Source organism: Saimiri boliviensis, chromosome X, assembly GCF_048565385.1.
Source record: "Saimiri boliviensis isolate mSaiBol1 chromosome X, mSaiBol1.pri, whole genome shotgun sequence".
NCBI lineage: Eukaryota > Metazoa > Chordata > Mammalia > Primates > Cebidae > Saimiri > Saimiri boliviensis.
This window is the reverse complement of record NC_133470.1, coordinates 72,854,111-72,881,538: the sequence shown is the minus strand read 5'-3', so window position 1 is coordinate 72,881,538 and position 27,428 is coordinate 72,854,111. Positions and strand designations below refer to the sequence as shown.

The 27,428-nt window shown below is 38.1% G+C and overlaps 2 pseudogenes; both read left to right on the top strand.

The window, feature by feature from the left end:
* The first annotated feature begins 22,578 nt into the window (after nt 1-22,578).
* On the top strand, nt 22,579-22,934 carry LOC101036792 (large ribosomal subunit protein eL36-like; annotated as a pseudogene).
* Nucleotides 22,935-23,425: 491 nt separating this feature from the next.
* On the top strand, nt 23,426-25,779 carry LOC104652985 (band 4.1-like protein 4B; annotated as a pseudogene).
* Nucleotides 25,780-27,428: the final 1,649 nt, after the last annotated feature.

Genomic DNA, 27,428 nt, shown 5'->3' with positions numbered 1-27,428 from the left:
TTCTTATAATCCTGCCTTAAGTCCTTTAGCAGACTATATCTTACTGATAGTGCAAACCTTGTTAAACAATAAACACTGCATATCTACATGTAATACAAGGTGATAGATGTATTTTTCTAGTTCATTTTTACTTATTTCACCAGTTACATATAGTATGTATTCATTGGGAGGCAAGTATTTTCTGTTTCTATAATAATTTTTAGTGGCAATCTCTTTATCCTAGATTGAGAAATTCTAATAATAGTGTATTGTTCACAGAGTACTATAAATTTAAAAAACTTTTTAATGCTCATGATAAATATTTAAGTTAGTAACAGTGAATATGTCTCTCCATTTTACAACAAGAAAGTGATGATTAAGAGAAGTTATAAGTGAGCTGCCTATCACACAGATGGCAACAGTTCCAGCCAATTCAAGACTATAATTATTTTTAGAGATGGGGTCTCAGTCTGTTGTCCAAGCTAGAGTGCAGTAGTGCAATCATGGCTCACTGCAGTGTCAAGCTCAAGGGCTCAAGTGATCCTCCTACCTCAGCCTCCTAAGTAGCTAGGACGAGAGGTGCATGCCAACATGCCCAGTTACTTTTGGAGGAAACAATCTTTTCTGTCTATTATTTTTTCCTTCTGCTGCAACTCACTGCTTATATCTCCATCTAGTTAAATAACTTTCCTTGCTACATTGGTAAGTTAGCTATGATTTTATCTTCCCAAAGTTTTATTCAGTATTAGAATAAGTATTGATAGTATTCGGATAATCAATTGACTCAGAGGTTGATTATAGAACAGAAAGGCTTTTGTCTCCTGTTCAAATTCAGTGTAGAACTGCAATAAACTCGATGTACCAAGCCTTTTTGATTGGCTTTGCAATGTGGCTTCACTTAGGATCTATTAACAAATTAAACCCCTTTAAGAATAATTTACACATCTTAATGCAAAATAGTCAGTTATCAAAATGTATTATAGTAGGCCTAACATACAAATATTGCTTTGTGAATATAAAAGATTCATTGTTTTTCCCAGACAATCAGACACTGACATATAAGAAAATACTAATAAATTATTCTAAATTATCAACATAACATTTTCTTAAATATTTAACATAATGCTATAAAATACTGCCAATTTCCTAATGTGAAGGTGATGAAGTAGAGATGATTCATACAGAAAAATCTAAAAGTTCTCCAGGACTCTGAAAAAAATTATACCCCAGAATTAATTTGTGACCTGATTGAATAGTCTATAATAAATTGACCTTCAAAATATTGATATGATTTCTTTCTATGCTTTACTTGTATATGTTATTTCTATGTTTTACTTACAGCCTTATTCTGATAAACTAAAGAAATAACCAAAGACTGCAGAAATTACAGTTTTCTTTGAGAGAACCCTGAGTAATAAAAACAGCAAAGAAAACATTCTCTACTTCTGTATAAATCCACTTCCTCTGAAAATATTCTCTCCTTCTATATATATCTACTTTCTCTGAATAGTGGGCAATTTATCAAACTAAGACATTTTATTAAAAGTAGAAAAAAAAAAACTCTCTTACACAGGTAATGACCAGAAAATGATAATTGACAGAGAAACTATCTCTTCACTATGATCTAGTTCTTTTAAAGAAAAAAAAAAAAAAACAGGAATTTTAGTGTGACTATTTGAGGTTTAGAAAATGATGTTTGTGACGGCTGGGCACAGTGGCTCATGCCTGTAATCCCAGCACTTTGGGAGGCTGAGGCAGGTGGATCACAAGATCAAGAGATTGAGACCATCCTGGTCAACATGGTGAAACCCCGTCTCTACTAAAAATACAAAAAGTTAGCTGGGCATGGTGTCACGTGCCTGTAATCCCAGCTACTCAGGAGGCTGAGGCAGGAGAATTGCCTGAACCCAGGAGGCGGAGGTTGCGGTGAGCTGAGATCGCGCCATTGCACTCCAGCCTGAGTAACAAGAGTGAAACTCCATCTCAAAAAAAAAAAAAAAAAAAAAAGAAAGAAAAAGAAAATGATGCTGTGGCATGCAAATAGATAGTAAAATCCTTACTATAGTGAAACAAATTAACACATATATCATCTCACATAGCTACTTTTGAGAAAAGTCACTAAAATCTACCGATTTGACAAATAGTCATAATCCAAAAAAATTTTAACTATAGTCCTAAGGTTATAGATTACATCTCTTGACTTTTCATCCCATGAATCTGATCCTTTGTTTCTTTTGACCCATATCTCCCCATTTTCTACCAACTCCAACTTCCACAATTCCTGGTAACCACTGTGTCATCTAATTCTATAAACAAATTGGGGAAGAATGAAGAAAAAGAAACAAAATAATACTATTCTGTCAGAGACCAGACTGGTCAACATGGTGAGACCCCATCTGTATTAGTCTGTTCTCACACTGTAATAAAGAACTGCCTGAGACTGAGTAATTGATAAAGACAAGAGGTTTAATTGACTCACAGTTTCATAGGCTGTACAGGAAGCATGGCTATGAGGCCTCAGAAAACTTGCAATCATGGTAGAAGGGGAAGAGGAAGCAAGCACATCTTAACAAAATGGAGCAGGAGAGAGATAGAAGGGGGAAATGCCACACACTTTTAAACCATCAGATCTCATGAGAACATACTCACTGTCACAAAAACAGCACCTGGGGGTGATGTTAAACCATTAGAAACTGCCCCCATGATCTAATCACCTCGCACAGTGTCTCAGCTCCAACATTGGAGATTATAATTCAACATGAGATTTGGGAGGGAACACAGAGCCAAATCATATCACTCAGCCCCTGGATCCTCACAAATCTCATGGCCTTCTCACAACTGAAAACCAGTCATGCTTCCCCCAACATTCTCCCAAAGTCTTAAATCATTCCAACATTAACTCAAAAGCCCAAGTAAGTCCAAAGTCTCATATGAGACAAGGCAAGTCCTTTCTGCCTATGAACCAGTAAAATAAAAAACTAGTAAGTCAACTTCAAGATAAAATGGGCATACAGGCATTAAGTAAATGCTACCATTCCAAAAGGGAGGAATTGGCCAAAACAAAAGGGCTATGGGCACCATGCAAGTTTGAATGCAGCAGGACACTCATTAAATCTTAAAGCTCCAAAATAATCTCCTTTGACTCCAGGACACAGTGATGCAACACTGATGCAAGGGATGGGCTCTTAAGGCCTTGGGAAGCCCCACCCCTGTAGCTTTGCAGGGTACAGCCCTTTTGGCCGCTTTCATGGTCTGGCAATGAATGCCTGCAGCTTTTCCAGATGTATGGAGCAAGCTGTTGGTGAACCTACCATTCTGGAATCTGGAGGATAGTAGCCCTCTTCTCATAGCTCCATTAGGCAGTCCCCATTGGGGACTCTTAGTGAGGGGTCCAAGCCCACATTTTCCCTCTGCATTGCCCTAGTAAAGGTCTCCATGAGGGCTCTACCCCTGTGACAGACTTCTGCCTGGACATCCAGGTTTTTCCATGTATCCTCTGAAATCTAGATGAAGGTTCTGAAACCTCAACTCATGCCTTCTGAAACCTCAACTCATGCAGGCCCAACACCATCTAGAAGCTGCCAAGGACTGGGACTTGTACCCTCTGAAGCCATGGCCTGAGCTGTGCCTTGGTTTCTTTTAGCCACAGTGTACCTGAGACAGTTCAGGGCACCATGTACCAAGTCTGCACAGAGTAGCTGGGCCCTGGGCCTGACTGACAAAACCATTTTATCCTCCTAGGCTTTTAGGGCCTGTTATGGGAGGGGCTGCTGTGAAGGTCTCTAGCATGCCCTTGAGACTGTTCCCATTGCCTTGGCTATTACCATTTAGCCTCTTTTACTTGTGCAAATTTCTGCAGCCAGCTTGAATTTCTCCCTAGGAAACAGGATTTTCTCTTCTACCTCAGGATCAGGTTGCAAATTTTGCCGATTTTCACGCCCTGCTTCCCTTTTAAATATAAGTTCCAAATTCAGATCATCTATTTGCAAATGCGTGTCAGCATATTATGTTAGAAAGCAGCCAAGCCACATCTTGAACACTCTGCTGTTTAGAAATTTCTTCCCCCATATACCCTGATTCATCTCTCTCAACTCCAAACTTTCACATCTCTCTAGTGCAGGGGCAAAATGACACCAGTCTCCTTGCTAAAGCTTACCAACAGTGACCTTTACTCTGGTTTTCAATAGATTCCTCATCTCTATCTGAGACCACTGAGCTTCATTGTCCATATCACTATCAGCATGTTGGTCAAAACTATACTACAAGTCTCTAGGAAGTTCCAAACTTTCCCACATCTTCCAGTCTTCTTCTGAGCCTTCCAAACTGTGCCAACCTCTGTCCATTACCCAGTTCCAAAGGTGACTCTACATTTTCAGGTGTCTCTATAGCATTGCCCCACTAATGGTATCAATTTTCTTTATGAGCCCATTATCACACTGCTATACAGAACTACCTGACATTAAGTAATTTATAAGGAAAAGAAGTTTAGTTAACTCACAGTTCCACAGACTGTAGAGAAAGCATGACTAGGAAGCCTCAGGAAACTTACAATCATGGTGGAAGACGAAGAGGAAGCAAGTACGTCTTACCATGGCACAGCAGGAGAGAGAGAGAAGGAGAGGGGGGATGTGTCACATACTTTTAAACCATCAGATATTGTGAGAACACACTTATTATCATAAGAAGAGCAAGGCAGAAATCCACGCCCATGATCCAATCACCTCCCACTTGCTCCATCCCCTAACATGTAGGGATTAAAAATTGACATGAGTTTTAGATGGGGACACAGAGCCAAACCATATCACCACCTCTACAAAGAAAATACATAAAAATAAACATTAGCCAGGCATGGTGACATGTGCCTGTAGTCCCAGCTACTAGGGAGGCTGAAGCCAAGAATAACTAGAGTCCAGAAGGTCAGGGCTGCAGTGAGCCATGACCACACCAATGCACTCCAGACTTGGTGACAGAGAAAGACTATGTTTCAAAAAATTGCAATAATAATAATAATAATAATCAGATACAACAGCCACAGTGAGGAATACGTTTTCTTATTGCATCCAATTGCAAAATACCTTTAGCTCAAAGAATTTAAGTTTCAGGACAGCCAACTTTAACATTCCAAAACATTTCTTAGGCTTTCAAAATCCAGGTTCTACTTGTTGATCCACACAAAACTCTCTGGTGCAATGAATGTATGTTTATAATTCTAAATTGAGTTTAACCAGGTTAATCTTTTATAACCACTATAAAGATTTCTTTTCTAGGACTCACTCTACCTTCCAAGAGTGGCTTCAAATGACAGTTTAAATAGAACCAGCTTTGAAAGTTGCTTGCTTTTTGCTATAATTGGTGAGAAAAAAAAAATGTTGAGATGAAGTGAATGGCATTAAGTCACAGAGAAATTGTAACACAAGAAGGACACTTGTTCTTCCCAGCCAGTGGCCTCTATACTCACTAATAGGCTATCAACTACAGATGTTCACCGAACAGAATTTTCAGCATTTAAAATCCCCCATGCAGACACATAGTTTCCTCATCTAATAATTTTAACAAACTTCATTACACACCCAGGGAAATAGTTAATAATAAAAAAGATAGATAATACCATATGTTAATGGCAATGTGGAGAAACAGGAACTCTCATACTCTGCTTGCTGATGGCAGTCTACCTATTTGGCATCATCTACTAAAGCTTAGAGCAAGACAAAGTCTATGATACAGCAATGCTATATTCAACAAGAATGAGTGCATATGTCTACCAAAAGAGACAAGACATGCACATGACTGTTCACAGAGGCATCATTTAAAATAACCCAAACCAGACGCACCCCAGAAGTCCATAAACAGTAGAAAAAGTAAGTACATTTTCTTATATTAATACAATGGCATATTATGTATCCAGCAATAAAAAGAATGAACTACTGCTACAGGTAAAAACAAAGACGAAATCTCACAGACTTACTAGTGAATAAAAGAAGCCAGATACAAAAGACTACATATTCTGTGATTCTATTTAGGTCATTAATAGACAAACAAATACATAAACATTAGAATGCATATTGTCCTTTGAAAGGTGCTAGTATCTAAAATGAGGTAAAAGGGGGGACTTCTACATGCTAATAATGTTCCAATTTTTGACCTAGGTGCTGGCTACAGAGGCACAAATGTATTTCACTTGCAAGAAAATCAATGAAGTTGTATGCTTATGATTTCTGCACTCATCTATATATCTCAATAAAAGAAAATTAACAATCTAAATCAGTTACTCAAAAGCTAAAACCAAAAACTGTGATTGCTTTATCCCATCAGTCTTATCTGAAATAATACTACATCAACTAATATAAGCTATAATAAATAAAATTTGGTATTGTAACCTTACTGTTTTCTCTATTAGCAGAGAAGTGGTTCACTGGCTACAAAAATGCAAATCCTTTACTTTTTAAAATTTCTAGTACTTCTCACTTCTGGCAGTCACTCCATTAATCCTCATAAATATACAACACACTAAAGCCATCCTGTTGTATCTGAATTATCTTATCATGATTTACATTTGCTTCAGAAATATATTGATATTTTAAAATACAAAAATTTTATTAAATTTTAATATAAAATTTAGTTATCCTAATAATCAACTCTAAAAGAAAGCATGCAACTAATATCAAAACAAATAAAACTTTTATTTGTATTATTGTTATGTTCTTACATCATGTACTGGTAGGAACACATATTCTTTATATGATGCAAATTACTATTATATCTGGATTGCTCTTTCAACCAAGATACAATCAGAGAGCAGCAGTGAGCAATTTTATTAAACACCATTTGAATGTTGAGTTTTCATTATTTGAATGCAGCACTGTTGTAGTAGTTTAATAAATGGGCAATGATTTATGCTGGAAAATTATAAATACTTTTATTGACATGTATACCATTTTCAAACTTTAAGAGTAGGTTTTATAACCGTAAAAAACTACTACTTTGGCATTTTATTCTTTGCTATAAAGGACTTGATTAGCTCCTTGTAAGAATGTATCACGTATCTAGTACCATAAAAATATTTGTAGGCCTTCCAATAAAGACATAGCCATAGCTATACATAGAAGTTGGTTAGCACAAAAAATTAAATCAAGAATAATGACATTTTTTAAAATATCACCCTGGATTGCCAGAAACATATTCTGAATGATTCCTATATCATTAGGATAAATCTGACGGCATTTAGAAAAGGGATCCTGCCAAATGGCATCTAAAAGATACACAAAAATGAGTTCAATTAGGTAAAAAGAGTGATTTCTGACAAATCATTAGAACTATGAAACATTTATTATTGTGAATATGACCCTGCTAAAATCTGTCAAATAAAATACAATAAATTTTTGATTAACCAGAATGATCAGAGTTGGTTATTCTGATTAAAGGAAATTTGATTACCTAAAGATTAAACTAAAAATCATTTTAGTTTCAATGCTTCATCAAAATATAAGATGACTACAGATCTAATAAGACCACAGGATCATTTTTCTGCGTGCCAATGACTATGACAAATGTAGAAAAACAAAAGAACAAAGTATGTACTGCCAAAGGATACTCCGTCTAAGTTATTTGTTCTTACTTTTCAATAAATACCTTTTCCCCTTTTTAATTTTTCCCCTTTTTAATAGGCCTCATTCTTTTATTGTTTATTGGTTGGTTTCTTTGTTTGTTTTTTGAGACAAAATCTCATTCTGTTGCCCAGGATGGAGTACAGTAGCACGATCTCAGCCCACTGCAACCTCCACCTCCCAGGTTCAATGAATTCTCATGCCTAAGCTTCCCAAGTAGCTGGGACTACAGGCATGTGCTAACACACCCAGTTAATGATTTCTTTTTTTAGTATACAAGGTTTCATTCACCAGGTTGGGCAGGCCAGTCTAGAACTACTGGACTCAAGTGGTCTGCCCATCTTGGCCTCCCCAAGTTCTGAGATTACAACTGTGAGCCATCACACCAAGCCAGTCCTCATTCTTAATTGTGAATTATAGGAGAAAATAATTACAGTCATTCACCAAATGATAACATTTCAGTCAACAATGAATTCCATATACTACAGTGGTCCCATAATATTATAATGTAGTTGAAAAATCCCTATTGCCTAGTGGGAATAGGGAGTGGTTGCTGCCATGACGCTGGCTGTAGTAAAGGAGATATAGCCAGGGCTTCATGCTCCATGGAACCAGTGGGAGCCGAAAACAGGTGGGAGCCTGTCCTCTTCTGAGTTGGCAGAGTGGGAGCTTTGCACTCCATGGGCACAGCTGTAGCCACCCAGCCACAGCTAAAAACCTGGACATCCCGGTGCTCTTGAGAGTGGGTAGCATGCAGCAGCCCTGCCCTTCCAGAAGCAGCTGGAGCTGCCCGATCCATGGCTGCAGATCCAAGCATCCCTGTGCTCTTGGGGGCCAGGAGGAGGCAGAATCCCTGCCCTCTTGGGTACAGCTGCAGCCACCCAAGCCATGGCTGAGGACCCAGGCATCTTTGCACTCTCAGGGACACAGGAAGGCCACCCCCCTACACCTGCACAGGCTCAGAAATGCCTGCTTCCACTGCCTGGCCTCTCCCCATGCCTGACATCCACTCCCATCTCAGAACAAAGTTGAGTCCAAACCCAGGTGTTCTTGCAACCCAGCCAGGTGTGTGAATGCTCAGGTCAGTGGTGACTTGTCAGCCCCCTGTTGCCTTGGCCCCCTCTAGAGTGTTGGCATCAACAAACATGAGAGGGAGGCTGAGGGAGAGCTAAGGGCAGGTTGGTGCTGGCCTGTAGATAACCCTTGGTGCAAACAGCCTGGGCACCATTAACAATGGTAGGAGGCAGACAGGCTCCAGGGCAGAAAGGCAGGGAGGCTCCTGGTGAAGCCCCACCTTCAAGTTTCATGACTCAAGTACTAAGCCTAGTATCCATTAGATATTTTTCTGGATCCTCTCCCTTCTTCCACCCTTCACCCTCCTATAGACTCCAGTGGTACAGAGAGGAGCTGGTACCATTTCTTCTGAAACTATTGTCTGGTCTTGGACTTTTTTTGATTGGTAGGCTAGTAATTGCTGCCTCAACTTCAGACCTTGTTATTGGTATATTCATGATTTCAACTTATTCCTGGTTTAGGCTTGGGAGGGTGTAAGTGTCCAGGAATTTATCCATTTCTTCTAGATTTGCTGGTTTACGTGTGTAGAGGTGTTTGTAGTAATCTCTCATGTCAGTTTGTATTTCTGTGGAATCAGTGGTGATCTCTCCTTTATCAATTTTTATTGCATCTATTCGATTCTTCTTTCTTTTCTTATTCATCTGGCTAGCTGTCTATCTATTTTGATGATCTTTTCAAAAAACCAGTTCATGGATTTGTTGATTTTTTGAAGGGTTTTTTGTGTCTCTATCTCCTTCAGTTCTGCTCTGATTTTAGTTATTTCTTATCTTCTGCTAGCTTTTGAATTTGTTTGATCTTGCTTCTCTACTTCTTTCAATCATGAAGTTAGGGTGCTGATTTTATATCTTTCCTCTCTTCTCTGTTGGATATTTAGTGGTATAAATTTCCCTCTAGACACTGCTTTAAATGTGTCCCAGAGATTCTGGTATATTGTGTCTTCGTTCTCATTGGTTTTGAAGAACATCTTTATTTCTGCCTTCATTTCATTATCCAGTAGTCATTCAGAAGAAAGTTGTTCAGTTTCCATGTAGTTGTGCAGTTTTGAATGAGTTTCTTAATCCTGAGTTCTAATTTGATTGCACTGTGGTCTGAGAGACTGTTATGATTTCCATTCTTTTGTATTTGCTGATGAGTGATTTACTTCCAATTATGTGGTCAATTTTAGAGTAAGTGTGATGTGGTGCTGAGAAGAATGTATATTCTGTGGATTTGGGGTGGAGAGTTCTGTAGACATTTACTAGGTCTGCTTGTGACCAGCATTTTCTTTTAAAAAAAAAATGGTATAGGAAAGGAAATGGAACAGAAAAGAAAAGAAGGGTGCAATGTAAGTGACAATAAGGACTACTAAATTTGAAAACTTTTTTTTTAAAAAAGCTATCAGCATTTTAACAGAGACATGAATGCCAAGATGGGTGTGGGTGTTGCCTAATGCTGGGAATTTCAAGAACCAAGCTAGTTCATGGGAAGGGGACAAATATTTTGGTTGAATGAGTACCTTTTGATGTTCTTCAAAGCCTACCATAGAAAGTATGGCTGAAAGAACGCTTAACATCAACAGGAATAATACAAAATGAAGAAATTGTTTATCATTTGGTGGTGAGGTAAATAAAACCAAGTAAAGAACTTGAGTAAACATACTGAAGGGTATGGAGAAAAAACACTCTTTATACAAGTAGAAAGCTAAGACCTTGTAAACCATCATGACATATTTCATGTATCACTAATCGGCAGTTAAAAAGGCAAATACAGGTATAACAATGTCAAAAATGCATGAAAGATAATGTACACATCATAAAACCCATTTCATATGATTAAGCTTGGACTTAAAATGAATATTTGTGTTGGGCACATAGGATATGTCCATTAAATGTAATCCATTATTTTTAAGTGTCTAATAATTTCATCCATTAAATTATTTTCATAGTTAATATATTTGAAAGAATACTAATCTTAAAAGTGTGGGTAGGCTATTACTTTTCTCCCAAACAAAATGACTAAACTTATAACTAAAACCAAAAGACAATGGCAAAAATTTTCAAAAAATAAGGTATTGTTATTTTTATAACAGAATTTGTGTCTAGTTAATGTTAAAAGTGTATTTTAATAGGAAATGAGAGTTATTTGCAAATGACATATAATCACTCTGTAATATATATTACGTTATTCAAGTAAACAGTATGCAAACTTTTTCACTCACAACATATTGAGGAACTGTGTTAAGGAAAACCGAGTCCACAAGGGGTGTGGTTTCAAAAGAAAGAATTTTCCAGCACCGTGCCTCCATCCACATCCCCATCCGGGAACGTAAAGTTCTTTGTCTGACATTCCCTCCCGTGGGCTAGGTAGAAATTGCAGGTGTGCTTTGTTCAAAAAGCCCCCAAAAAACTCTGGGAGGAAGGGCCTCTGTTGTGGACCTAGCAGCCAATCCAGTATCAGAGTTGAAGATCCATCACTCCAGAGGAAGTTTAAAAGAACTCTCATTGGACGAGACGCTGAATGGAATAGGAATAACTCAGGGTTAAAATCCCCCTGCCCCTTACCTGTGCCTATTCCTTTCTTGGATCCCCTACCACTTCAGGGTGGGAGCTCTCTCTCTCCTTCTCTCTTTCTCTCTCTCTCTCTGCCTAGTAAATTACTATCTGCTAAACTCTTTGGGTCCGCGATATTTATTCGAACCATAAGCTCACCTCCGGGACCCCTTCCCCATTCCTGGGGTAAGAGAGGTCAAGGTCCTGGGCACAAAGGGGTAAAACATCAGCTTTGAAAACTGAAAGCATCTTCCAGAGGCCTCTGCTTCCTCCCCACCGGCTCCCCCCAACCCTACCCCCTGCCACAATATGATAAATAAAGACATATTAAAAGCACATGGTATCCATATATGCGATACAACTTAACTCAGAATACTTGGCTTTTCTTTGTTTGTGCTACATATCATAAGAGAAAGAAAAAATGAGAATCCCAAACGGACCTGTGATTTTGTAAAGAAATTTTGACCTATTTTCTTCGTATTTTTCTCTTGCAACAATTACCTTACATAAAAACTGTATAAAAGTAATGCAACCCCAGATGGAGACTTTAATCTCCAGTTACTTCCATAAGAGAAGGATAGATCAGAGAGTGTAATTTCCCCTTATCATACAGCTCATCTCCTGTGTTGACAAAACAAATATTCACGTTATTTTTTTCTGAGATAAATGTGATCCTAACCTGATTTTGACGCTATTTTTTTGGCTGTGTAACAACACTATAAAACCAGGTACTTTTGCCGGGCAGGGTGGTCAGGCCTGTAATCCCAGCACTTTGGGAGGCCAAGGCTGGCGGATCACAAGGTCAAGAGATCAAGACCATCCTGACCAACACGGTGAAACCCCATCTCTACTAAAATACAAAAATTAGCTGGATGTGGTGGCGCACGCCTGTAGTCCTAGCTAGTCAGGAGGCTGACGCAGGAGAATTGCGTGAACACAGGAGGGGGAGGTTGCAGTGAGCCGAGATTGCACCACTGCACTCCAGCCTGGCACCTGGCAACAGAGCAAGATTCTATCTCAAAAAAAAAAAAAAAAAAAAAATACAGGTACTTTTTCCACTACATTATACTAACTCATGAAACTTTTGCATTGATAGCTGCAAGCTTCCAGACATTTAAAAGTCCTTTTTTTTTTCACTGAAAGAAGAGACAATCACACGGATGAATACTTTTTAAAACTGAATTCTAGACTATCATTTGACTTTTATATACATCCAAAACTGCCTTCATTTTTATAGCATTCTCAGAAAAACTTTTCAACAGTCTTGAAAGAAATACCAGTTTTGACTTTCACAATGCTTTTCCTTCTTATGTCTGTGTTCAGTAAGTGTACTTTTTAGTAGAACATTTGTTATTTCACTTCTAGCATGATGTTTCTCAGAGAGAGGTAAGAATTGTGCTTTCTCCTTTCTTCAATTATGAATATTCATCAATTAAAACAATTTGAGAATCCAAATCTTTGGCATCCTGTTCTAGTACCTGCTACCTGTAGAATTCTGCATCAAAGCTCTTAATTTATAGCCTTCATTTGGCCATCACAGCATTCAAAACCCTGGCTTTAAATATCTGCCTCATAGATATGAGTAACAAAAAAAGACAGAGTATGGCTATTGTGCCTTCAAAGAAAAGCAATAGCCCTTTCTGCTTGCACTACTTCATATTCTTTAATTCATTTCATTTCTTTTCAACTACCCAGAACAATTTCACCAGCCATTAGCCTGGAATGAAACCTTACAGCGGACTATTACAGACTATTGTTATCAAGATGGGTCCCAACACTCCCACCCTCTTCCTTTCATATGTTTTGTGACAAATTAAGCTACTTTGTAGCTATAGATTCTTTTTAAAGCAGAAAACTTGTGAAGCAAAAGATAATCACATTTCAGATCTACTTTCAACAACTTCAAAATAATGTCCACCGAGAAGAATTTTGTTTCACATTTTGAGATCCTTTATGCAAGAAAGAATTAACAGGGGTGAATCTCTTCAGTAAATTCTAAAACTAGGTAATTCCCAGGCTAAATCTGAAATAAAAACATCCTAAGCCACTAATTACTAGAGTCATGAAAATAAGCTGGATCAAGAATTTTAAAAATATAAACTCCTGCATTCCAAATGTGGTTAACAGTAGAGAATGAGTATTTTATTAATTTGAATTAAAATTTCAACAAAATTATGTAGTGAAACATGAATCTGGAATGATATATCTGAGTTCACTTAACTCCTCAAAGCAAGTGATCAGCATATTTGGAAATACAAATTAGCTCTCATTTTAGAGTGTTCATAAATTTTTAATTGAGTACATGCAAAATAATCTTAATAAAAAGTATTAATGACAAGGCTCACAAAGAAATGAAAAGAAAGTTATGTCTGTCTTTCTGAATAAGGAACATTTCCATTTCCTGTCATTGCCAGCTCTAACCAAGCATTTAGAAGCTCACTGAAGACTACTGCTAAAGCTAGGAATAGACTCTCCAAGTATTACGGGGGAAAAAAATGGAGCAGGGGTTGCATTAGAAACAACAAAGCAGCTCTGTTTAGTAAACACATCATTTGTGTTGCCAATAATAGGGAAACTCTATAGGATTTCTTGATGATCATGCATTTTCCTATTCTTAAGTTGTGTAAAATGGCTGCATATTAAGTAATCGTTTCAGGAATAAGATTAAAAGAATGATGAACAAGTTTAAAAAAATCCTGTTCTCAGCATTTGATAAAATTCCTTCCTCTTTATAAATGTTTTGTGAATCATATACACAAACTGTACCTCCCAATAAAATATAAGAACAATCCTAATTTCCAAAAAAAAAAAAAAAACTGCAATGTGCCACCTCACTAATTTATTGGCAGCCATTCCAAATAAAAGAATAAGGATGGCTATTAATCTTATTCTGAAATTGTTAAGTAATTTGGGTTATCTACTGATAGTGTTACAATTCAGTGTGAAAGGTGTGGGCTTGTGATTAATAAGTGACAATATACACATGCACCAGTGTTAACTATCAGATAATGTGGAACATGCTTTTTGGCTGAGAGATAGTGGAGACACAACATAGGCACAAGAAACAAATAAATTCCCCTGATACTCCTAAATGTATTTGTTTTTTAAAACATATGACCAAAGCTTCACAAAAACACATGTTCTTAAATAACATCTTCAGTCAGGTTGCACTAATTTCTAGATAAATATGCATATCTCCTCCCATTTTAAATTTCCAAGTGAAAAAAACTGACATGAATAAACTTAGAAACTCACATTATTTTTTAATGACAGCTTTCCTTTCTGCCGGAAAGGGCAAAGACCAGATCAATAGCCCCAGAGACAAAACAGAAATGACATTTGAAAAATGGAGAAGAGACTGATGTAGAAATTTATGAAACTAGAATTTCAAAGAGAACCCTCTTTGATAAATCAGGAATCACCTTTCCATGTCACTAAGACATAAAAGCTATACACCGAGACTCCACTTCTCAAGAGATGGTCAGCACCTTAAAAGGAGATTATCAGTAGAACATTCAATGCTTTAGGATGTGTACACAACAGACAATAACCACAACCCCAACAACAGTCAAATGAACAGCAAAGTGCTATTTCTCCTTAAAGCTCAGATCTATTTCTGCTCCTTTGTCAGGGAGACAAACTGCAATGTCCCTTTTGGTTTGGACCTTCTCTTGAAAACAGAAGTTGTCAGGATGATCTATGAGCTAATGATAAGCTCATCATCACAAAGATATCTCCCAATTCTATTTTCTGGTATAAGAAAGAGGGTTTTGTTTAATATAGCACCAAATGAATATGAAAAGAAAAAAGGATGTTCATTACATACATACAAAACGCTGTATGTTTACTTACATAATATACATAACTATGTGAGATTACTCATAGGCATAAAAATGCAGAGTATCCCTAAGTTCAAGGAGTGGAATATATTGCTGGAACATCATGTAAATGTAGGAGATTGAACAAAAAGGGCATAATGCTAAAATTTAAAGTCACCAAGAAAACCCAAAATCTGTAAAGGAAAACTTATCTTTTTGAGGTTTGATGTAAAGGAAGCAGCATTCTTTAGTAAAGACATTATATTACATATGAAACGTACAAAGCTTGTAATGTGATTATAATTCAATTTCTTATAATGGACAGGATAAGTAGCAGTAACGCAGAGGCCTATAATTGAATAGCAGTTAGGTAGTAGTGAGCTCTTAGTGTTTACAAACCAATGAATTACTAACTCATCCATGATTTACATTAAAGTCATTTAATAGCATGCTTATTGGAAAATACCCTTCACTTTGTAAGCAGAAGCTGTAGGTATTTGGTTTTTTGGCTTTGAGGCAAGTTTACATTGCATCATAACCCAAAGTTTGTACCTTCTTCCCTAGATATTAACCTTTTTCCCCTGCTTTCACACATACTACTTTTTATTTTACATTTTGAAGTATTTTCTTCTGTTTGTCATTTTCAACATTGGCCCTTACTAACTGGACTCCCTTTCTACAAGGCTGAAGTAATTTCCCTTCTTTCTTTCAAGTCACTTTCTCACACTTTTCTCCTCCTTCCGAAGCTCTCCTGATTGGTGGCTACTTTCCTTGATTCAGCTCTCTCAGTTAAGCAGCCTGCTTTATGTCCCATTTCCTAGTGCTGCATTTTCTTCATTAGGCTTCCTTTTAGTGTAAATTGTGGAATGAAGTCTGCATTTTGAGGGTCCCTCGACCACCATTTTAGTGCCAGATACCCTCTCTCAGTACTAGTTCTAGACTTACTGTTGTCCCTGAATGCCTAAGTTCTCCCACCCAATGTCCCAGAACTGACCCCATGTCCCAGAACTCTTAATATCTAGTCCCAATATATTTGTTTTGTATCCAATTCTCAAAGGAATCTACTTGCTACTACCTAATAACTACTTTGATCCCTGCCTCGTATTCTTGGCTCTTAGGTAATTTGCTCATGTGTTTCTTTTAAGCCGGATTTTGCTTATTCTGTACTTCTAAAATGGTGTCTTGAATACATGTGCAGATCCTTTCTTTTATGCAGCTCAGGTCATCTTCCAGAACTGACCCATTACTCCAGCCTGTCAAAATCTAAAGCGATACTTTCCAGAGAAAACCCATCCTGCTAATATTTGAGTGGATTGATGATAGACTCCTCTTCATATATTTTAATTCAACTGAATGAATTTCTATTATTTTCATGTACAGGAACTGTATCTTAAATAAGAGTTTACCTGGCACTATGGACTAAATTTTGTTACCCAAAAATTAATATGTTGAAACCCTAACCCTCAATTGTGACTATATTTGAAAATAGAACCTTGAAAAAGGTAACTAAAAAAAAATTAAAAAAAAAAAAAGAAAAAGGTAACTAAGGTTAAACAAAGTCATAAGAATGGTAGCTGTAATCCAGAATGACTGCTGTCCTTATTAAAAGGGAGAGATACAAGAGATCTCTCTCTTTCTCTCCCAGCATATACACACAGAGGAAAAGCCATGTGAAGATACAGCAAGAAGGCAGCCATCTGCAAGCTAAGGAGAAAAGCCTCAATAAAAATTAAACCTGCCAATACCTTGACCTTGGACTTCCAGTCTCCAGAACTGTGAGAAAATTAATTTCTATTTGTTTATGACACCCAATCTGTGGTGCTTTGTTATGGCAGCCCTAGCAGACTAATGTGTCTGGTGTTATGGATTTACTATTGCTACAGTTAGCTATTTATGTTACTAAACATAAATATAAATACACTAACTGTTGGATGGCAGGGATCATAAATTCAATTTCTGAGAGATTTAATGTTATACCCATCAAAATCCCAGTGGCATTTTTATAGAAGAAAAAAAAATCCTAAAATTCATGTGGAACCACAAAAGTCACCTGTTTAGCCAAAGCAATCTTGAGAAAAAAAGAACAAACATATGGCCTCACATTTCCTGATTTTAAAATATATTACAAAGCTATGGTCATTAAAACAGGATGGCACTGGCATAAAAACAGAGATATAGACAAAACAGGATAGAGAGCTCAGAATTAAACCCATGTATATATGTTTAGCTGATCTTCAACAAGAGTTTTCAGAATACACAGTAGGGAAAAGATAGCTCTTCAATAAATAATGTTGGGAAAACTGAATAACCACATGTAAAAGAATGAAATTGTACTCTTATTTTACATCATACACAAAGATCAAATCAAAACGGAAGAAAGACTTAAACAGAAGACTTAAAGCTGTAAAACTCATAGAGGAAAATGTAAAGGAAAAGTTTCATGAAATTGGTCTTGGCAATGTTCTCCTGAAAATAACACTAAAAGCACAGGCAACAAAGCAAAAACGGGCAAGCAGAACTACATCAAACTAAAAAGCTTTGCCACAGCAAAAGAAACAGTCAACAGAGTGAAAAGACAACCTATAGAAAGGGAGAAAATATAAAAAGGTGCTCAACATCACTAATCAACAGAGAAATGCAAATCAAAACCACAATTAGCTATCACCTCACACCTGTTAGGATGGCTATTAATTTGCATAAAAGATAACAAGCATTGGCAAGGATGTGAAGAAACTGAAATTCTTATACACTATGATAGATATGTAAAATGGAACAGCTACTGTGGAAAATAGTTATGGAGGTTCCTCAAAAAATTAAAAACAGTACTACCACATGATTCAATAATCAATTCTGCATATATATTCAAAAAATTGAAATCAGCATCTTGAAAATATATCTGCACTCCCAGGTGCATAGCAGTATTATTCACAACAATGAAAACATGAAGACAACCCAAATATTCTTTGATGTCTAAATGGATAAGGAAAATGTGGTATACAGAAGGAAATTCTGCCATTTGTTATAACACAGATAAACCTGGAGGACATTATGCTAAGTAAAATAAGCCAATCATAGGAAAAATCCTGTATAATTTCACTTATATGAGTTATCTAAAATAGAAAAGTTCATAGAATCAGAGAGTAGAATGGTGGTTGCCAAGGTTTGAGGGAAGTGGGAAATGGGGAATTATTCCAAAGCCATAAAGTTTCAGTTATGCATGATGAATATATTCTAGCAACCTGCTGTACCACATAGTGCCTATAATAAACATATAATACATTATACACTTAAAAATGTAGACTATAGATATCATGTGAGGTGTTATTAACACACACGCAAACATGCACAACAAAGGGGCAAGAGAAATCTTTTTTTTTTTTCTTTTGGTGAGACAGAGCCTCGCTTTGTTGCCTAGGCTGGAGTGCAGTGGTGCAATCTTGGCTCACTGCAACCTCCACCTCCCAGGCTCAAGCGATTCTCCTGCCTCAGCCTCCCGAGTAGTTGGGACTACAGGCATGTGCCACCATGCCTGGCTGATTTTTTTGGTATTTTTAGTAGAGCCAGGGTTTCACCATGTTGGTCAGGCTGATCTCAAACTCCTGACCTCAAATGATCCCAATCGACTTGGCCTCCCAAAGTGCTGGGATTGCAGGTGTGAGCCACCGTGCCTGGCCAGGAGAAAAGTTTTGCAGGTAATGGCTAAATTTATTATCTTGATTGTGGTGATGGTTTCATGAGTACATGTGTTTAAATCCATCAAATTGTACATATTAAATACGTCCAATTTTTGTATAACAATTATACCTCAAAGCTGTTTGTATACATATACTCACATATGTAAACTAAAAAGCTTTTGCTTATCAAAGAAAACAATCAACAGAGTAAAAAGACAACCTATGTAATGGGAGAAAATATTTTCAATGTACATATGCACAGGTTTATTACATTATATATAATATAATGTTGTTAAAATAGATAATTATTTCCATCATTCATGTTTCAACTTATCGATCATTATTATTTAAAAGCATTGTTCATACAAAGAAGGGAACAAGAGACACTGGAGTCTACTTGAGAGTGGAGGGTGGGAGGAAGGAGAGGAGCAGCAAACATACCTATTGGGTACTGGGCTTAATACCTAGGTGATGAAATAATCTGTATGATAAACCCCCGTGACGTGCTTACCTATATAACAAACCTTCACATGTACTCCTGAACCTAAAATAAACGTTTTTAAAAAGTGGTTTGGTCACAGTTTTTTTGCACTAAACCAACATAATAGAAAAAACTTACATGGAGGCCGGGCACAGTGGCTCACACTTGTAATCCCAGCACTTTGGGAGGCCGAGGCGGGTGGATCACAGGGTCAAGAGATAGAGACCATCCTGGTCAACATGGTGAAACCCCGTCTCTACTAGAAATACAAAAAATTAGCTGGGCGTGGTGGCACGTGCCTGTAGTCCCAGCTACTCAGGAGGCTGAGGCAGGAGAATTGCCTGAACCTAGGAGGCAGAGGTTGCGGTGAGCCGAGATCGCACCATTGCACTCCAGCCTGGGTAACAAGAGCGAAACACCGTCTCAAAAAAAAAGAAAAAATTACATGGAAAATACCCTAGAGACCATAAACCTCTTCTGGACAATTGATACCAAGTGAATCTATTTCCTATGAAGTGTTAGCACTTAATGGTAATGCATAAATACAGACCTAATATTCTACATGCATCAACTCACATTCTGAGTCTGTATACAAGTTTCTTTAGAAAGCTAACATTTAGTAGTCATAGTCATTTATTACTAAAATAGTGTATTAAAAGGAAAGCCATAAAAATGGATCAGACATCTTCTATCATTTGTATTTGGTGGACATTCAAACTATTTCCTAGGCTTTATCAGGATATCAAAGAAGAAATGAGAGAAGATCAACCCTGTGTGTATTTCTTTAATTATTCTCCTATCACATTTCCAGGAATTAAAACCGAGGGGTAAGGATTCAGGATTGGTGGAGCTATGGAAGTATTCCCTTTAAGCATAAACAGTGATTATTATTAATAAAATTGGATTTTAAGCTGTAAATTGTAGAATACAAACAATAAAAATAAATTGTCCTTATTAAAATCTCAACTTATATAATGTGCAGATCTCAATGGGAAATCAGAAAAAGAAAAAAAGAAAGTGGGGTTTGGGACAGTAGAAGCCCTTAAGAATTTCAAAGTTTCACAAACTGCAGTTTGTGATCCACAGAATTGTGCTTTATGGTTCTTTAAAATTCATGTAATTATACACAAGTTTTACCAACAATCATTACACTTGAATATACAGAATAATCAGAAAGCATTATACCATAGAATAAATGTGATAGTGCTAATAACCGTTACCTAAAAGTCAGTCAATACAGTAGGAGTTCACTGATTGTCAATAATGAGAAGAGCTGCTTCTTATGACAAATTTTAGAGAAAAATTTTATCACTATTGAGGAGAAATTAATAGATAATTCAATAGTTGTTTTTGAGGAGACTATTTAAATAATAATCACTAAAGGTAGCACAAAACAGTTCTGTAACATGGAAAATATTTATTAATAAATCTTTTAAATAAAATTATCAAAGAAAACTTAAATCAAGTAACTTTTCAAATTTAAATAAGCTTGAGGTACCAAAAACTCATATAACCTTCTTGGTTTCTTTGCTTTATACATTATCGTAGCTGTAATATACAGTATGATGTTCAAGCCTATTCCTTATACTAATTGAGAGACCTTGGGCAATCACTAGCCTTGTCTTTTGCATTTTGCTCATCTGTAAAATGAGGGAATTGGACTAAAGTAAATAGATAGAATGAATGATAAAGATAGAGCAACTGCAAGGCAGGAGAGGAGACATTTAAGCAACCCTACCTGCAAGCCCAGCATGTAATAGAGCTTCTCTAATTGAAGGCCTTTTATAACCATCAGACCCCATTCTGTGGATATGTAACCTCAAAGTTTTTATTACATGGCATTTGTTATCCTTATTCGCTCTGCCTACAATTTCTAATCTCTTTGCTTATTAAGCTTGCTACATGATCCTACTGTCATGATCTACCTGATTTCTTTTATAATGTTATTAATGATAAAATGTTTGTTTCTTTTTTCTTAAGTACTAGTATTTCTTTCTTATCAGTTATACAGGTACCAATTATCTCAATATTTCTATAGTTTTAATTCTTTCTCTGTACCTCTCAAATCCAGGCCCATATTTCACTGCCAGATTAGATTATTCCCTTAACCAACCGTGTATGTATTTTATATGTGTATTGCTATGTTCCCTGAAATTCTAGTGTACTATTCAAATAAATAAATCTTTCCTTTCCTACTTATCACTGTCCGAAGTTATCATAGTAAACATTTAGATGTGATAAGTGACATTTTCCATAGTTTTATTAATAATAAATTTACAGCATGCTCATAACTTCCTTAATAGGTCATTGTTTTATTTAATACATATATGTCCTGATGCATAATCATTTTCCAATTAGGTTAAGAATAGAAAAGTAGAACGGAGCGCAGTATTTTGCAAGTCAACCTATTTTTCTTCAAATAGGATGTTTATAACAGCTGATACAGCATTTTACTTGCTATGTTTATTTCATTTTTACATTTCTGTACTTTTTGTTTTATTGTACGCTTCTTTTATTATGCATTATTGAAAGGTAAAGTTTGGTATTTCAATGCCATATTGAAAAAAAATGATTCCCCATATAGTTATTATACTCCTGTTTTCTTGCTTGCTTGCTTGCTTGGTTACTTGCTTTCCTGCTTTCTTAGTTTTCTTTTTGATGAAGTCTCGCTCTGTCACCCAGGCTGGATGGCAGTGGCACTATCTCAGCTCCCTGCAACCTCATCTCCCGGGTTCAAGCGATTCTCCTGCCTCAGCCTCCCGAGTAGCTGGGATTACAAGTGTGCGCCACCACGCTTAGCTATTTTTTTGTATTTTTAGAGGTAGGTTTCTCAATGTTGGCCAGGCTGGTATCCAACTCCTGGCTTTGAGTAATCCACCTGCCTCAGCCTCCCAAAGTGCTGGGATTACAGCCATGAGCCACCGCACCTGGCTCCTGTTTCTTTTCAACGTTTATAACTCCTGCTATATAATTGTGATGTCTGCCTCTTAATTAACTATATTAATTTTTCCAAATCCCTCCTAAAAAGTCTCTGGCGCAGAATTTTGTTCTATTCAGCATTCAATTAATAACTGTCATCACAAATACAAACTATCGAACAGGTATCCATAAACAACATTTATCTCTCAAATATGAAACTTTTGTTTTTATTGATATTTCCCAAAAACATATCTCCATGCAAATATTTGGCAGTCACAGTCTGTCCATATATGCTCAACTAAATATTGTATCAAATTTGAAATCAATAATACATATAATGGTGGTTGCCATCATTCCTAAAAAAAAATCTTATTGCTGGATTATTTATTCGCATATTTAATTTCGTATTTGATAAGTATATATAGATTTGCTTATTTGGGAATATAGGAAATACTCACTGAATATAATGAACGATTTTTATGCTTCCTGGACGGTCGCCATTGGAGAGTAGCAGCCATGGCTCTTCGGTATCCTATGGCCATGGGCCTCAACAAGGGCCACAAGGTAACCAAGAACGTGAGCAAGCCCAGGCACAGCCGCCGCCGCGGGCGTCTAACCGAACACCCCAAGTTCGTGCGGGACATGATCCGGGAGGTGTGTGGCTTTGCCACGTACGAGCGGCGCGCTTTGCCACGTACGAGAGGCGCGCCATGGAGTTGCTGAAGGTCTCCAAGGACAAACGAGCCCTCAAGTTCATCAAGAAAAGGGTGGGGACGCACATCCGGGCCAAGAGGAAGTGGGAGGAGCTGAGCAACATCCCGGCCGCCAAGAGGAAAGCTGCTGCCAAGAAAGACTGAGCCCCCTCCCCTGCTGTCTCCCTGAAACAAAGAACAGCTGCACCCCCCCCCAAAAAAAAAGGAAGGAAGATTTTTATGTATAGAATGTAGATTCATATAGTCATATCTGAGACCGAACAAAGTTGCTAAGAAGGACTGCTTTAACAATCAGCTGTAGCTCATTTACAATTGTCATAATAAAAGGTTTTGAGTCTATCTAGCATATGTCAACCTTCTATTTTGCAGAAATCTGGGTCATGCCCTATCCTTGCCCTTATCTAGTTACTGCAAATAGGATTTCCCCCACCTGTATCAGGAAGACAAGACCCTGCACTCGTTCTTGTACTCTAACCAGTCTCTTTTCAGGCTAGTCAGTTAATTAGCAAGACAGGTGCTCACAACTGAAGTGACGCAACCTCAAATACATGTAACCTCAATCAAAGGAAACTGGTAGGTCAATGGAAGGAACGTTTCCTTTGTATGTCATGCCCTTTTGTAGTGTTTCTTGACACATGCATGCATTACCTATTCAAAAAGAACCTCAGTTTTATAAAATCCTATGTGTATTACGCAATATAGGATAGTACACTCATTGCTTATATATGACGAGCTATGGCTAAAACACTTGAAAATGAACTATCTCTGCCATAGTTTTCTTTTTTTTAAATAATCCCTATTCAATCTACTATTTTTTGTTTCACTTAGCAAACTCTTCCCAAGGAGGATACCAAGGAAACTTCGGCCATTCTAAGTAATATATTAAGAATTCTTGGGACCTTTGGCCGCCGCTCCATGCAGCGCAACGCGCTTGGCGCGGCGCAGCGCGGGGGCCGCCGGGCTAGGGGACTAGCGCCACGGGAGTCCCCGAGGGGGCCGGCCGCCGCCTCCTCGGCGCTGCCCGCCGCTCCGGGGAGGCAGCGTATTCCCCGCGGGCGGCGGGCCCCTGCTCACGGGTGGCGCGGCCGTGCACATCTCCGCCGCCGGCGCCGCCAAGGCCACCCTCTACTGCCGCGTCTTCCTGCTCGACGGGATCGAAGTGAGTGTGGACCTGCCGAAACATGCCAAAGGCCAGGATTTGTTTGATCAGATCATGTACCACTTGGACCTTGGGGAAACAGATCACGTACTTTGGCCTCCAGTTCCTTGGCTCTGCCCAGGTCGCGCACTGGCTGGATCATTCCAAAGCAATAAAAAAGCAGATGAAGGCCGGGCGCAGTGGCTCAAGCCTGTAATCCCAGCACTTTGGGAGACCGAGGCGGGTGGATCACGAGGTCAAGAGATCGAGACCATCATGGTCGACATGGTGAAACCCTGTCTCTACTAAAAATACAAAAAGTTAACTGGGCATGGTGGTGTGTGCCTGTAATCCCAGCTACTCAGGAGGCTGAGGCAGGAGAATTGCCTCGACCCAGGCGGCGGAGGTTGCGGTGAGCGGAGATCCCGCCATTGCACGCCAGCCTGGGTAATAAGAGCGAAACTCCGTCTCAAAAAAAAAAAAAAAAAAAAAAAAGCAGATGAAAATAGGACCTGCTTATGCTTTGCACTTTCGAGTTAAATACTATTCTTCAGAACCAAACAACCTTCGTGAGGAGTTTACAAGGTACCTGTTTGTTTTACAACTCAGGCATGACATTCTTTGTGGAAATTTGAAATGCCCTTATGAAACAGCTGTGGAGTTAACTGCTCTCTGTCTACAAGCGGAGCTTGGGGAGTGCGAGCTTTCAGAGCACACACCGGAGCTCGTGTCTGAGTTTCGGTTCATTCCAAATCAGACAGAAGCTATGGAATTTGATATCTTCCAGAGATGGAAAGAGTGCAGGGGAAAGAGCCCTGCCCAGGCGGAACTCTCCTATTTGAATAAAGCGAAGTGGCTGGAAATGTATGGGGTAGACATGCACGTTGTCAGGGGAAGAGATGGCTATGAATATTCTTTTGGACTGACCCCGACAGACATATTAATCTTTGAAGGAGCTAACAAAATATGCTTATTGTTTTGGCCTAAAATTACCAAAATGGATTTTAAAAAGAGCAAATTGACACTCGTGGTTGTCGAGGATGATGATCAGGGACGTGAGCAAGAGCACACGTTTGTGTTCCGGTTAGACAGTGCCAGGACCTGCGAACAACTCTGGAAGTGTGCAGTTGAACACCACGAGTTCTTCCGACTGCGGACACCGGGAAACAGCAAATCCAATAGATCCGACTTTATCAGGTTGGGCTCTCGCTTCAGATTCAGTGGGCGGACAAATGTCAAGCGACACATGGCTCCAGGTTACGAAGAACCAGCACGTTTGAGAGGAAGCCTAGTAAACGTTATCCGTCCCGGAGGCATTCAACGTTCAAAGCAAGCAACCCGGTGATAGCAGCCCAGCTCTGCTCTAAAACAAATCCAGAAGTCCAAAATTACCAGCCTCAGTATCATCCTAATATCCACCCCAGCCAGCCCCGGTGGCATCCTCACTCTCCAAATGTCAGGCCATCCTTTCAGGATGACGGGTCGCATTGGAAAGCGTCGGCCAGTGGAGATGACAGCCATTTTGATTATGTCCAGAACCAGAACCAGAAGAACTTAGGAGGGATGCAGAGTGTGATGTATCGAGATAAACTCATGACTGCACTTTGAGAGACTAAAGCATCTCTCTTCCATTCACCTTCATAGTTTCACTGCATTCCATGAAAAATGTCTTGGCCTCACATAAATGGATGTGTTTTTACGAGGGTCTTTAAGGAGTAGTCCTGAGAGGTGTTTTCAGTGTCCGTGTAAATATTTGAAGATAAGACCACGGTAGCTTGTCATAATTTCCTGTTGACTGCATTCTCATTAAAATGAAGGCAGTTAAATTCTCAGGAATCATTTTGATGTTCTGATTTTAAAATTGGAGTCAAAGTCTATGTTTATCATATCACTGTGTGCCTCATATTCTTTGTTATTTCATTAATGGGACCAAATAAAACCAGAAGCACTTGGGAAGACAGCTCAGCATACATTGCTGTGGTAGGAGTTGAAATTGCTAGGGTCCAGCTTCCGCCATAGTGTGGCCTGGACGAGTTATTGTCTCTTCACTGACCTCACTCTCCCGGTCTGAAAAGAGATGGTTGGACTAACTAAGTGATCTCAAGGTCCTCTCCAACTCTACAATTCTGCAATTTGTTAACATTTAAATCTTTTTTTTTAGGCTGAGGACATACATTCAAACTAATTTTATCATAAGGAAAACTGCAATACCCACTCCCTTGACAGAGTTACTCCTTTCAGAAGCTAAATAAACTATATAACTTATTAAATGTTATATAAATACAGGGAGACTTTGAATTTTATATCTTAAAGCAGTTGAGCTACTTGGAATTTAAGCAATTGTACTAATCTTAAATTGCATAGCATTTGTTTTGATAGAATTTGCTGCTCAAGTATGAGAATAATTTTTAATGTCTTAATGATTGGTGCTGCTAACTTGCATGATTTCAGAAGACATAACTGTGAATACATGCTGTCAGAATTGGGAGATTGGTTTTTACCCTAGACTTCACTCTTAAAAAGCATTGTGCAATTGAGATCATTTATGGCTCAAATGAAAGCACATAAGGTTTTCTTGAAGTTGTGCCAAAGCATTCTGTAGAGTAGGATACGATGGGTGTTGCCCCAGTCTGTTTGTAGAATCAGAAATCAGTATGTTGTCTTTTAGGTTAAAGCTTGTACCAAAATATTTATTTCCCCCATTTCAAGCCCTGAGTCAAACATTTTTTTCCTCTGAATGAATAGACCTGAAATATTTTATTAGTATTTCTGTGAAATCAGTTGATTCTTGTGCCATTTTTATTCATGTAATTGTAATTTTACCCATTTTAAGCCCTTTTAAAAATGTTTGACATCCAGGCTGGGCGCGGTGGCTCAAGCTTGTAATCCCAGCACTTTGGGAGGCCGAGGCAGGTGGATCACGAGGTCAAGAGATCAAGACCATCCTGGTCAACATGGTGAAACCCCGTCTCTACTAAAAATACAAAAAAATTAGCTGGGCATGGTGGTGCGTGCATGTAATCCCAGCTACTCAGGAGGCTGAGGCAGGAGAATTGCCTGAACCCAGGAGGCGGAGGTTGTGGTGAGCCGAGATCGCGCCATTGCACTTTAGCCTGGGTAACAAGAGCAAAACTCTGTCTCAAAAAAAAAAAAAAAAAAAAAAAAAAAAAAAAAAAAAAAAAAAAAAGTTTGACATCCTTTGAGATATTTTATTACTAAAATCTGATCTTTTTGGCTACTGCAAAAATCTATTCAGAAAGAAGGTAATCAGCTGTGTACCTTGCACAGCAGAGTTGACCACTTATAAGCTTTCCTTCCCTAAGGCATTTGTTTACAGGTGTATTCCATTTTAGCAGACGTTCTGATTCTCAGTGTATGTGCTGCATACAAATAAATGTGTTCTGAATCTTTTCATCTTATTGGTAGCATTTTTACAAAAGTTTTTCCAAGGAATAAAGATTATTCTTGCTTCAAAAGAAAAAAAAAGAATTCTTACATGG